Raw genomic sequence first — 12,516 nt, 5'->3', positions numbered from 1 at the left:
GGTTGCCATCGCTCTAGGGATCACCGAGGCCGAGTGTCGCACCGCGCTCAGCGACTCGAGGAATGCCATGCGCAACTTTGCCAAGGGACGAATATGCGCGCCGGCGGCCGCCATCATCGGCAAGCTCCAACTTTAAGACCGTGGCAGCACCGTCCGTATCAAGTGGTTCCCGGCGCACGCCGGAGAGTGTGCATGCTCACCGAACCACAACGAGACGGCCCATTCGGCGCCGCGAGCGCTTACTTTCCGCGCCACCGAGAGTGACCATTCCGTGTGGTGGTTCGAAACCAAGGACAGATTGACCAGTTATGCCGAAGTAACCAAGTGTTACCGCTTAGCTCGACGGACAATGCCGCCTCGCCACCCGGCACTCAGGTGGGAGGAGGCCGTAATCCTAAGGCAAATACAGACCGCGTCACTCCTCGCCTCCGCAATGCTGCGCGTGCTTCACCCAGAGCTCTATACGAGTGGGCTGCGCGATGTTCATGCAGCGGGTCCGGCTGACCAATGGCACATCATGTGGGACTGTGCCAGGTTCCCAACCGCAGCTACCTCCAGGACTTACCCGCCCGAACTCCAAAGCACACTGCAGTCTGCATACAAGGACTCACAACTATGGGCCGCCCAGCAGGCCCGGGGTGCGCTCGAAAAGCACAAGCCTCATGACCCGCTACAAACGGGCCCAACTGGGCTAGTGCAGAGTAGGGTATAACCCCGGGTCGACGCTTTAAACCGTCGTTTGCAGGCACTTTATTAATAAAGTTGTTTGTATCTTATCCTATGATGCCATGATGTTGGTTAGAATGCAGTGTCTTGAAAACAAGAATGGATTTCAGACACGAGCATGTGGATCCCAAGCCAGCCAACAAATATTTGCTCAAAGTATTTCATATGTTGGAGATGTGTTAAAGGCTCTTAACGAGCCACCTGAATGGTTGCCCATAATCGAAAATTTATTGCAGCTTAAACCTTGCTAACCAAGCTACTCGGGACAAGCTGAATGTCTCGTTTTTAATATGTATCGACATGTGTCCAGTTATGTTGAGTTCAAAGGTACGAATTCTTGTGTGACGTATAATAGACGAAATCTGGAAATAAAGAAAAAAAATCGCCGCTATACCTCAGTGGTAGAGCACTGGTCTAGTAAAGCAGCGACCGTGACTTCAACCCTCACTGGTGGCTGTGGATACTTTTCTATTCACATATTTTGAGTGCAATGCAAGCGCTACATAGCTGAACCATTTTGTGCGCTACTTCGCGTCGCCGCTATACCTCAGTGGTAGAGCACTGGTCTAGTAAAGCAGCGACCGTGACTTCAACCCTCACTGGTGGCTGTGGATACTTTTCTATTCACATATTTTGAGTGCAATGCAAGCGCTACATAGCTGAACCATTTTGTGCGCTACTTCGCGTCGCCGCTATACCTCAGTGGTAGAGCACTGGTCTAGTAAAGCAGCGACCGTGACTTCAACCCTCACTGGTGGCTGTGGATACTTTTTCTATTCACATATTTTATTTGAGTGTAATGCAAGCGCTACAAAGGTTAGCCATTTTATGCGCCCTTGCGCGTCGCCGTTATAGCTCAGTGGTAGAGCATTGGTCTTGTAAACCAGGGGTGGGGAGTTCAACTCTCACTGGGGGCTGTGGATACTTTTTCTATTCACATATTTTATCTGCGCATAATGCAAGCGCTACATAGCTGAACCGTTTTGTGCTCTACTTCGCGTCGCCGCTATAGCTGAGTGGTAGAGTACTGGTCTTGTAAACCAGGGCGCAAGAGTTCAATCGTCACTGGTGGCTGTGGTTACTTTTTCTATTCACATATTTATTTGAGTGTAATGCAAGTGCTACATAGCTGAACCATTTTGTGCGCCACTTCGCGTCGCCGCTATAGCTCAGTGCCACTTCCGGCCACCGAGCGTGACGGACGTGTATATCATGGGCTCCGTAGGAGCGGCTTCAGCGGCCCAGACGGGCCGCGGTAACAGGATTTCTGCCTCGGACAACGAGTACCAAGCTGTTTTGCCTAGTCTTCCGACAGGGCGTTTTGTTTTGAATACGGTTTTCCTACACTGTGATATCAGGGCCCGCCCATACCGGGTGGAAGCATTCCGTGACGCGCTCGCTCAGTTATCACTCCTGCCGGAAGTGGCTGCTCTCGGGGCCTACCGCATGAGCCATGTGTGTGGGCCGTGACCTTCAAGGACAGCGACGCGGTGAAAAAGATCGTCAGCGTTGGAGAGCTGCAGGTCAAAAAGGGCCGGTGTTTCGTCATTGACCCCGCCAACCAGGACGTACGCCTAAAGGTGCATTGGCTGCTGCCCAGCATTCCTGACGAGGACGTATGCCTTGCCTTCGCGCCGTTTGGAAAGGTCACGGACACCGCCCGCGAGCGCTGGCGGGTTCACGGCGTGGCTGACAAGAACTCAACAACAAGACTGGTTACGCTGAAGTTGAAGCCTGGCGTAAAGCTCGACGACCTTCCGCATCAGGTGAGCGTCGCCGGCGTACTGGCTATCGTGGTTGTGCCGGGCAGGGCCCCTCTCTGCCTACGCTGCCGCGGCACGGGCCACATTCGTCGCGAGTGCCGTATTCCACGGTGTGGTGCCTGCCGACGGTTCGGCCACGATGACAGTCAGTGCGAGCGCACGTACGCTAGCGTGACCGGACCCGTGGGCAACGAGGACAACTCTGCCCTACTCATGGACGAGGCGGACATGGAAGACACGTCGTCCGCGGTGGGTGAAGCAGCGGACATCGTGGCAATGTCGGTGGTACGGCTTGAACCGGAGGAGAAACAAGTCGCTCAAGCTGTAGCCACAGGACACCAAGAAGCGACTGCAGAGGGCATTGCGTACATGCCGAATGCTGAAGAGAAAACCCCACCTGAGACGGAGGCGACCTCCTGCCTCGTTGAACCTGAAGGCATGGACACCCTTACCGGCCCAACTAGCCAACCGACGGGGAAACGGCCCCACAACCAGACCGTTAGCCGGACGGCGAAACAGGACGGCAGTGGCGGAGACGAACCACCGCCCAAAGCGTCAGGTATAAGAAGGTCGACCTTGAAGCCCCGGCCGAACATTACGGCCGATACACGGCAGGCGGGTAAACTGCCTCCGTAATTCCGTGCTGTCTAGCTCGAGTGGGGTTGGGGGGTTGGTGGGTTGGTGAGTGCAATGGCCGTCATACTGAGCGCTAGTTTTTTAGAACCTTGCCAGAAAGGGGGGCCCAAGTCGCACTTGAGTGCCCTGTCCGGAAGGTCGAGCTGCGTCTCCTTTAGAGGCATTCGACGTGGTTATCGGCGCACCTTAATGAGCGCTCATACTTGTGTAACTGTGATGGGCACCATACTACCGTGTAGCCATGGCGGTTAATGTCGAAGGAACGCTTCGTGTAGCTACGTTAAATTTACGAGGGCTCAGTGCAAGAAGACGGCAATTTCAGCTAAATCGTCTCCTCTTGGATAATGACTTACATATAGTAGGAATCCAAGAAACGAAAAGTGAGAGCCAAGAGGTAACCGACATAATGGTGTCCGATTTTAGAGCTCACTTTGACGTGTGCGTTTGTCACGCGGTTGGTGGATTAGGCGGCTACGCTATATTCCTAAGAAATAATTTTTGTTTTGGGGATGTGGATTACCGTGCTATTTGTATCTATGCGCCGAATATTGAAACGGACCGTCGATCTTTCTTTGAGCGTCTTGAAGCGTACGTAAACTGTTCCAGGGTGATTTTAACTGTGCTATGCTGAAGACCGAGCAAAAGGTTCACGCGTTCGTGATAAGAGTGCCGAATTTCTAAACGCAGTGGTTCGTGATTATGACCTGGAAGATGTGGGTAGTGTGTTTGCCAGTGGTACTGGCCCGCGATTTACCCACTTCCAGCGTGATAGCCACGCTCGATTATATAGAATATACGTGTCAGCCGAACTAGTGCCCTTATGTTGTGAATATGATGTGCAAGCTCTAGGATGCAGTAATCACTGCTTGGTAACTGCCACGTTCGGGAAAGGACAGAGCAAACGGCCCCTTAAATGGGATCTCTGGAAAATGAATGCGCAGTTGTTGAATGACGGTCCTTTTGTCGATGCTGTAGCGAAGGAACTAGAAAACATGACTTCAGCCAAACCATTAAGCTTTGCCATTCAATGGGAAGAATTTAAAGAAAGTAAAAACAATGGCCATTGAAAGAAGCAGAGTCATTCGACACAACCTGAAACAAGCACAAACAAAGCTTCGCCAGCAACTGCAATTTTTTATTAGCATGGAAAGTGTCGAGCCTGGTGTGTATGTTAACGGATTAAAGGAAGTTTGAACTGAACTGGAAAGAATCGATACCGAAAAATACAAAGCAGCACTAGTGAGATCAAGATTGGAGAAGTTGTGAGCGGGAGAAACTCCAACGAAACGAGCTTTATCAGACGAGAAAAAGTACGCTTGTCGGAAAGAAATCCGCCAGCTAGCTAAAGGCAATCACATTACATCCGACAAATATGACATCAAGCAAGGGATCGCCGATCACTTTAAAGCAATTTTAGCTCATCTGCGGAATCCTAAATGTAGCTACCAGAATGAATTTCTCTCACTGATGGCAAAGCTCGATGAAGAAGTCAGGACACGGCTGGAACTGCCAATTAGCCTGAGTGAGATAGAGTGCGCAATAGACGAGTTATCCATCGGTAAAGCACCTAGGCCAGATGGCTTGGGGTCCTCTTTCTATAAAACCTTGAATGCTGCATTGGCTCGTGTTCTTCACGAAGTTATCAGCGAAGCGTATGAGCGAAAACATTGCCCTTGTCATTCACAACCTCGTATATCGTGCTAATTCCGAAGAGTGATGACGAGAAAAAGCTTTTGTTGCCAGGGTCATATTGCCCCATAACTCTAGACAATGTCGGCTATAAAATATTCACGAAAGCTTTGGCCAAACGACTGCAAAGTGTAATTAAAACATTGGTAGGGCCGCACCAGACTTGTGGCATTAAAGGCCGCAGCATCGCAACAAATGTACACACGGCTCGAAGTGTGCTTGAGTGCTGCGATGCGTTTGGCGGTCACGTCGCGATGATGCAGATCGATTTGGCAAAAGCCTTCGACTTCGACTCGCACAAGGCTTTGTTCTGCATACTTGAACATGCCAACGTTGGCAAAGTCATAACGGAAGGCGTCATGATGGCGTACAGAGAATGCTTAACGAGCATCATTGTTAATGGGGAGCTCACCCATATCTTTCCCGAGCTCTCATCGATGCGGCAAGGATTCCCGCTGTCGCTCCTTCTATTTGCTGCTTATCTCGAACCACTCTGTTTGGCGATCAGAAATAACGAGCGCATAGCAGGCTATCGGCTGCAGGCAGCACACATTAAAATTTTGGCTTATGCCGACGATATCGCGATTTTCTGCACAACCAAAGCGAGCATTAAGGAGGCAACGACTGTCGTTGAAAAGTTTTGTGATTCAACTGCAGCCCAGATAAACTGCGATAAGAGTTACGGCTTCTGGCATGGTAGTTGGAAAGACACGCCGGAGACCTTCTATCTACTGAAGTGGTCGACGTTACCAACACAATACTAGAGTGTGCCTCTCGGAAATTACCGTGAACCTGAATTGTACTGGCTCGATCAAGAGTCGAAAGCAAAGGAAAAGCCTGACGAGTGGAGAGGAAAACAATTGTCATTGCTTTCTAGAACCTTTGTTTGCAATCTTTCTTTAGTTTCTAAGATATGGTACGTTATGAATGTGTTGTGTGCTGCGAGGGTAAGCGTACAAGAGTTCACCGTGTTTTCCCTATTTTCATTTGGGCCTCCACCTGGGAGAGGATGAATCGAACGAACTTGTTCCTGCCGGTCAAGAAAGGTGGGCTTGGTTTAGCTCATTTATTTCTGCGACAAGTCGTGTCACGCTTTGTGTTTTTACGGAATCAAAACGATCCTTTTCTCCAAACAGTGATACAGGTACGACTGTGTAGACAACTTCCAGGATTCATTGTTTCGACTGTTCGCAATATGCCAGGAGCAGTGACTAGTTACCTACGTGAAGTGGTATGTTCATATAAGCTGTTTAAAGTACGTTTTTCACAGCAATACCTGTCCACCGTTACCAAGAAAAAACTTTACAGAGATCTCGTGGACACGATGTTCCCTCTACCTTTGTACCATCTTCCGCAACGTGGAGGCCCAGGACAAGACGTTATAAAGGGAGTGAAAAAATGCCAATACGGCCGTCAGCTAAATCTTTTTTCTTCAAATTGCACACAAACATACTTCCCATTAAGACCTGGCTTCATGAGAAAGGTATTTTCATCCCCTGGAGCACCGACTGCTTATTATGCAAAAAACCGGAAACAATAGAACATGCATTCCTAGATTGCTGGGACGCCATCTTTCACTGGGATGTTCTGCAGACAACTTTGAAAAAAACAGTTACCCCTGGACCCATATGGAATACGCTTCTTACCCATTGATAACACCGAGGATGTCCCGTTTGACCTTATTATGATCCTGAGCCTCCACGCTATCACGCGGAAACATTGTTGTTCGACCGGCTCGGGAAAACTTCATTGAGAGTGTTGTGTGTGTGAGAGATGCTTTCAAAGCGCTGCCTGATCCACTACAATGGATCTCCTTATTTGATGAATGAGCTTTTTTAAAAAGATTTAAGTTCCGTGTTGGTCAAAGTGTGGTCCACACCTTTTATCTTTGTAAACCTTGATTGAATACGTCGAAGTCGGCAATAAAGAAAAAAAAACCCGCTATAGCTCAGTGCTAGAGTAGTGGTATTGTATACCAGAGGTCGCGAGTTCTATCCTCACTGGTGGCAGTGCACACTTTTTCTATTCACATATTTTGAGTGTATGGAAGCACTATTTAGCTGAACCGTTTTGTGCGCCACTTCGAGTCGCCGCTATAGCTCAGTGGTAGAGCACTGGTCTTGTAAACCAGGGGTCGTGAGTTCAATCCTCACTGGTGGCTGTAAATACTTTTTCTATTCACATATTTTATTTGAGGGTAATGCAAGCGCTAAATAGCTGAATCGTTTTGTGCGCCACTTCGCGTCGACGCTAGAGCTCAGTCATTCTGCTTCCGGCAGCCGAGCTGATCGGTTCGTTGAATCATGGCCTCAAGCGGGGCGGCGACAGCGGTCACTTTGGGCCGCGGAAACAGGTTCAGCAACGACGAAGAAAGGGACTACCAGTTTATTTTACCCCAGCCAAAAGGACGAATTGTTAACAACACCGTCTTTTTACAGGGTGATGTAAGAGCGAGGCCGTACAAGGTGGAGGATTTTCGGGATGCGCTTGCGCCCACAAGCCTGCTGCCGGAAGTTGTTTGCCTCGGGGCCTACCAGGTCAATCACGTCTGGGCCGTGACCCTCAGTGACGCAGCTGCAGCAAAACGCCTGCTGGCCCTGAAAGAGCTTCAGGTGAAAGGGCGTCGATGTGTCATCGTCGACCCGCAGGACCAGCAGGTGAAACTCCGGCTTCACTACGGCTTTTCCGACGAGGACGTCCGGGCGGCGTTCGCAACCTTCGGCAAGGTAGAAGAGGCGAGCAGGGAGCGTTGGCGCGTCCAAGGCATGGGAGACAAGACCTCGACCACCCGGACCGTGCTACTGAAGCTGAGAAGCGGCATTAAAGTGGAAGACCTGAATCATCAGGTCTGCGTCAGCAGAGAGTTGGCATTCGTGGTCGTACCCGGGCGGCCCATGCAGGGCCTGCGCTGCCAAGGCACAGGACACGTACGCCGTGATTGCAAAGTCCCCCGCTGTTCGAGATGCAGACGTTTCGGCCACGTCGACGCTGACTGCGTTAAATCTTACGCGGCCGTGACAGGACCAGCAGCGAGTGATGTTGCTGCAGATCACGTCATGGATGCAGTCGAGACAGAAGAAGCTGCCTTCAGTGACGACAAATGCCACGCCGGTACCGGAGGTCGCTCAAGCCAAGGTAGTCGAAGGTGCTGCGCAGGTGACTGGGCCTTCACGTGTCGAGAGGTACGAAGACCCTGTGAATGCAGGTGCTAATGAAGGCGAACGCGAGGAGACTGAGTCAGCGATGCAACAGGGCGAGGATGCAAACGACGGGGACCGGGCGGCTAGTCTCGATGCCACCTCCAAGCGCCCCCGTGATGAGGGCGGAGACAAGGACTGCGCGGCATCCAACACAAGGGACGGGCCACCGGCGATGACGCCTCTTGGGAGGCGGTCGGTCTTCAAGCCGAAGCCAAATGTTCCGCCCGAAAGAAAGCCTGGTGACAAAGCAGAGCAAAAGAATGACGCCGGGAAGACGGGTGGTCCCGGAGGCGGCTACCGAGGGCTGGTCGTGAAAGGTAAGCGCCATGCTCCAGGCCTATCTCATACTTTAGTTCAGCATGGCTCCTAATCCGTTGCTCACTATTGCCACACTAAAAGTGAGAGGGTTGGCGGCCAAGTGTAGGTAAAGCCAAGTGCTACGGTTGGCCACTGACCAAGACCTAGACGTTCTAGCTGTTCAGGAGACAAAGGTTGACGGAGCGGAGGAGACCGGGAGCATGGTGCAGCGTTTCATGACTAGATATTGTGCGGTCGTGAGCCACGCGGTAGGGATGTCCGACGGTTCTGTTTTGTTTGTTTTAAAATGTATTTTCATGTCAAACCGGAAGGATAGTTTTTGTGATTTTGACTTTCGTGAATTAGAACTCAGAGTCATGGGCTTATATGCACCGAATGCTGTGGAAGAACGCGCTTCATTTTTTGCGAACCTTTTTCAGTATGCTAGCACTGATAAGTGCATGGTTTTGTTGGGGGATTTCAATTGTGTTTTGAGGGCTCGGTGATAGAGTCAATAATGCTGGTATTCGCGATAAAAGCAGTAGTGTGCTGACTAAGCTAATTAGTGATAATGAACTGGACGATGTCTGTGAGTGCCTTGAGGGGGAGCGGGAAGTCATGTACACACGATTTCAAGGCAGTAGTCATGCGCGGTTAGACCGCATATAGGTATCGCAAGACATAATTCCAAAGTGCCATAGTTATTCGGTGACGCCAGTATCGTTTTCAGATCACTGCATTGTGAAATGTCATATAGGCACGGAGAGGAAGAAACAAGATTTTAATTGGGAAGTATGGAAAATAAGTGCCTTACTACTAAAAGACGAGCCATATGTAAAGGCAGTACGTGAGGCCGTCAGGAAAGTAAGGGAAGAAAACAATGAAACAATAGCAGAGAAATGGGAATACTTCAAACAGAACGTAAAAATGAAAGCTTTAGAAAGATCGAGCTGCTTACGATTTGAGAAGGAAATGAAAGAAAAGGGCTTACGAAAGACACCTAAGCAGCTGATAGCGCTGTAGTGCGAAGAGCCTGGGGCGTATAAGCAAGATGTAGGAGCCATTAAAGAAAAAAATCTAGCAGCTTGACAAGGAACGGTATCACGGTGCGATTGTGCGAGCAAGAACAAATGCATTAGTAGCTGGTGAGACGCCCACTGAACGGGCGCTGGGACTCGAAAAAGCGCAAGGACGACGGAATCATGTCGACAGGATTTTATGGAACGGCACAGTTGCCGACGATAGTAAGAGCATAGGCCGAGTGTTTCTACAGTATTACCAGTCACTCTTTGCGTTTCAAGAAGTGAATATCGACGAGTTCAGAAAGGCCTTTCTATCTCGCATGCCGCGATTGAGTGAAGATATGAAAGAACGATTGGAATGGAAAATAACAGAACGTGAAGTTGAAAAAGCCATTAATGATTTGAACCAAGGCAAATCACCTGGACCGGACGGTCTGGGCGCGTGTTTATATAAGGCTTTTAAGAACTGTCGCCGTTGCTAACAGAGCTGTTTATAGATGCGCATGATAATAAACCTTTGCCGCCTTCTTTTGGAAAAGCTCATACCATACTCATCCCTAAGAGTGACCAAGTGGAGAAACTTAGGCTAGTAATATCTTACAAGCCAATATCTTTAACCAATGTTCAATATAAGATTCTTATGAAAACTTTGGCTGCCAGACTTCAAAGCGTCATAAATGACATAGTCGCAGATCACCAAACGTGTGGTATCAAAGGAAGGTCCATTTTTTCGAGTATTCACACGATGCGGTGCGTGCTGGAGTGCTGTGACGTCACCTCGGGCGGAGTCGCGGTGCTCCAGCATGACCTCGAGAAAGCGTTTGATTGTGTCTCTCATGATATTTTGTTTGCTATTTTGGATTACGTTAATGTTGGTTCCATCATCACTGAGGAAGTGGCTTTGGCGTACCAGAACTGCACAACACGCTTAATTGTGAATAAATCAATCGGGGCCCCCATTAACGTCATGCGTTCTGTGCGTCAGGGCTGCCCTCTCAGTCCTCTTTTGTTTGACATTTACATAGAAACTATGTGTTTGGCAATAACTGAGAAGGAGCAAATACGCGGGTATAGCTTGGCAGCCACACAAATGAAGCTCTTGGCATATGCAGATGACATCGCGGTGTGTTGTACAAGCAAAGAAAGTGTGACGGAAACAATAAGGGTAGTGAAAAATTTTCGTAATGTGACGGGCAGTAGAGTGAACTGGGGAAAGTCCCTCAGTTTGTGGCACGGCGAGTGGTCTTCGACCCCGGACAATTTTGCAAATGTGAGCTGGATGAAAACCCCGACCAAGTACCTAGGTGTCCCCATGGACAGTTACAAAAATACCGACGAATACTGGACGAACCAAGCAAAAGAAACAAGAGAAAAAGCACACACCTGGAAAGGCATCAACCTGTCGATTTTCGCAAAAGCAACTGCGTGTAATATGTTTTTATTACGAAGTTGTGGTTAGTCATGCAAACGCTGTACTGTTCAAGGGTAAACGTGCAAAGGTTGCACAGAGTGTTCGCGGTATTTATCTGGGGCTCTACCTGCGAAAGGTGTAGCCAAACCAATCTGTTCCGGCATGTGAAAAAAGGGGGGCTGGGCTTGGCGCATCTTCTTGTACGCCAGCTTGTCAACAGATTCTTGTTTTGTCGGGATGTGCGTGATCCGTTTCTGCGCACTGTATGCCAGCTCAGGTTGAGAGGCGCTTTGCCGGCACTTATTGTTAGTACAGATAGTATGCCCGTAACGCTTCGTGGCTATCTTAAAGAAGTTGCAGATAGTGTGCGCTTTATTTCTGTGCGTTTTTCTTTTGAGTATTCATGTGACGTTAAAAGGCAAACATTGTATAAAGATGTTTGCGACATTGTATTTCCAGTGCCATTGTACAGAGCGCTATACAGTGGAAGATCAGGACTGGATGTTCTTAAGCGAGTGAAAAATATGGAGGTGCCTAGTGGGGTAAAGACATTCTTATTTAAGTTACACACAGGAACACTCTCAGTGAAGACATTCATGGAAGAACGTGGCTTTCTTGTACCCTGGGGCTCACACTGCCTGATTTGCAAGCAACCAGAAATAATAGGCCATGTCTTTTTGCATTGCTGGACTGGAGTGTTCTTCTGGGATGTCCTACAAAGAACAATAAAGAAGGAGTTACCGTTAAATCCGCATGGGATCAGGTACTTAGCGGTAACGAATGACGACGGGGTTCCCTCGACCTAATAATGCTCAAGGGCCTTCATAGTTTATGGCATGCAAGGATGTCTGGGTACTACTGCGACCCGGACGGTAGGCCTGCGCGTACGTATTTCCGAGAAAGCATGTCTCGTTTCATTGACATAAAGAAAGTACAAGAATGTGTACCCGAATGGCTGTGGAGGATAGAAACTCTGACAGCACTGAAAGAATTTTAATGAGACAACGCCAGTCCTTATAGGACTGATGGCATGTATGTTCTTTCAAAATGTTTTGTAGTTGTTAGTTGTGTATTGTGATTTTGTTGTGTATAATGTGCTCTGTACAATGTCGAAGACCGGCAACAAATAAAAAAAAGAGACTCTATAGCTCAGTGGTAGAGCACTGGTCTTGTAAACCAGGGGTCGCGAGTTCAATCCTCACTGGTGGCTGTGGATACCTTTCTATTCACATATTTTATTTGAGTGTAATGCAAGCGCCACATAGCTGAATCAGTTTCTGCGCCACTTTGCGTCGCCGCTATAGCTCAGTCATTCCACTTCTGGGCACCGTTGTGTTCGGACGTGGGTAACATGGGCTCCCAAAGAGCGGATTCAGCGGCCCTTTCAAGCCGCGGTAACAAGTCTTTTGCTTCGGTAGATCAGGACTAGCAAGTTGTATTGCCTCAACTGCCAACCGGAGCCTTCACCCCTCCTGTTTTCATCAGTAATGGCTACCAAGCCATCGCTTAGCCTTCGCACGCTAAACGTTCGCGGTCTGGCTGGCCCGCTAAACAGAGTCAGGTGTATAGACTGCTAGTGGACCACGACCTCGACGTTTTAGCAGTGCGAGAAACCAAGATAGATGGCGACGAGGAGACCAGGATCATGGCGTAAAGATTGACGTATAACTACTATACGGTAGTGAGCCACGCCTTAGGGACTTCGGCGCGGTGTGTGTTGTTCGTGACGAAGCTTCCAGGCCTGGTCCTAAACGGTTACTTCTCGTGCACTT

At 49.2% G+C, this 12,516-nt stretch overlaps 2 non-coding genes across 2 annotated transcripts; both read left to right on the top strand.

The window, feature by feature from the left end:
* The first annotated feature begins 6,903 nt into the window (after positions 1-6,903).
* Positions 6,904-6,975, top strand: TRNAT-UGU (transfer RNA threonine (anticodon UGU)). The gene has a single exon. It is a non-coding gene; the product is annotated as a tRNA-Thr (tRNA).
* Positions 6,976-11,882: 4,907 nt separating this feature from the next.
* On the top strand, positions 11,883-11,954 carry TRNAT-UGU (transfer RNA threonine (anticodon UGU)). Its single transcript has one exon. It is a non-coding gene; the product is annotated as a tRNA-Thr (tRNA).
* The last annotated feature ends 562 nt before the right edge of the window (positions 11,955-12,516 follow it).

Source organism: Dermacentor andersoni, chromosome 7, assembly GCF_023375885.2.
Source record: "Dermacentor andersoni chromosome 7, qqDerAnde1_hic_scaffold, whole genome shotgun sequence".
Lineage (NCBI taxonomy): Eukaryota > Metazoa > Arthropoda > Arachnida > Ixodida > Ixodidae > Dermacentor > Dermacentor andersoni.
This window is presented reverse-complemented; position numbering and strand designations above follow the sequence as displayed.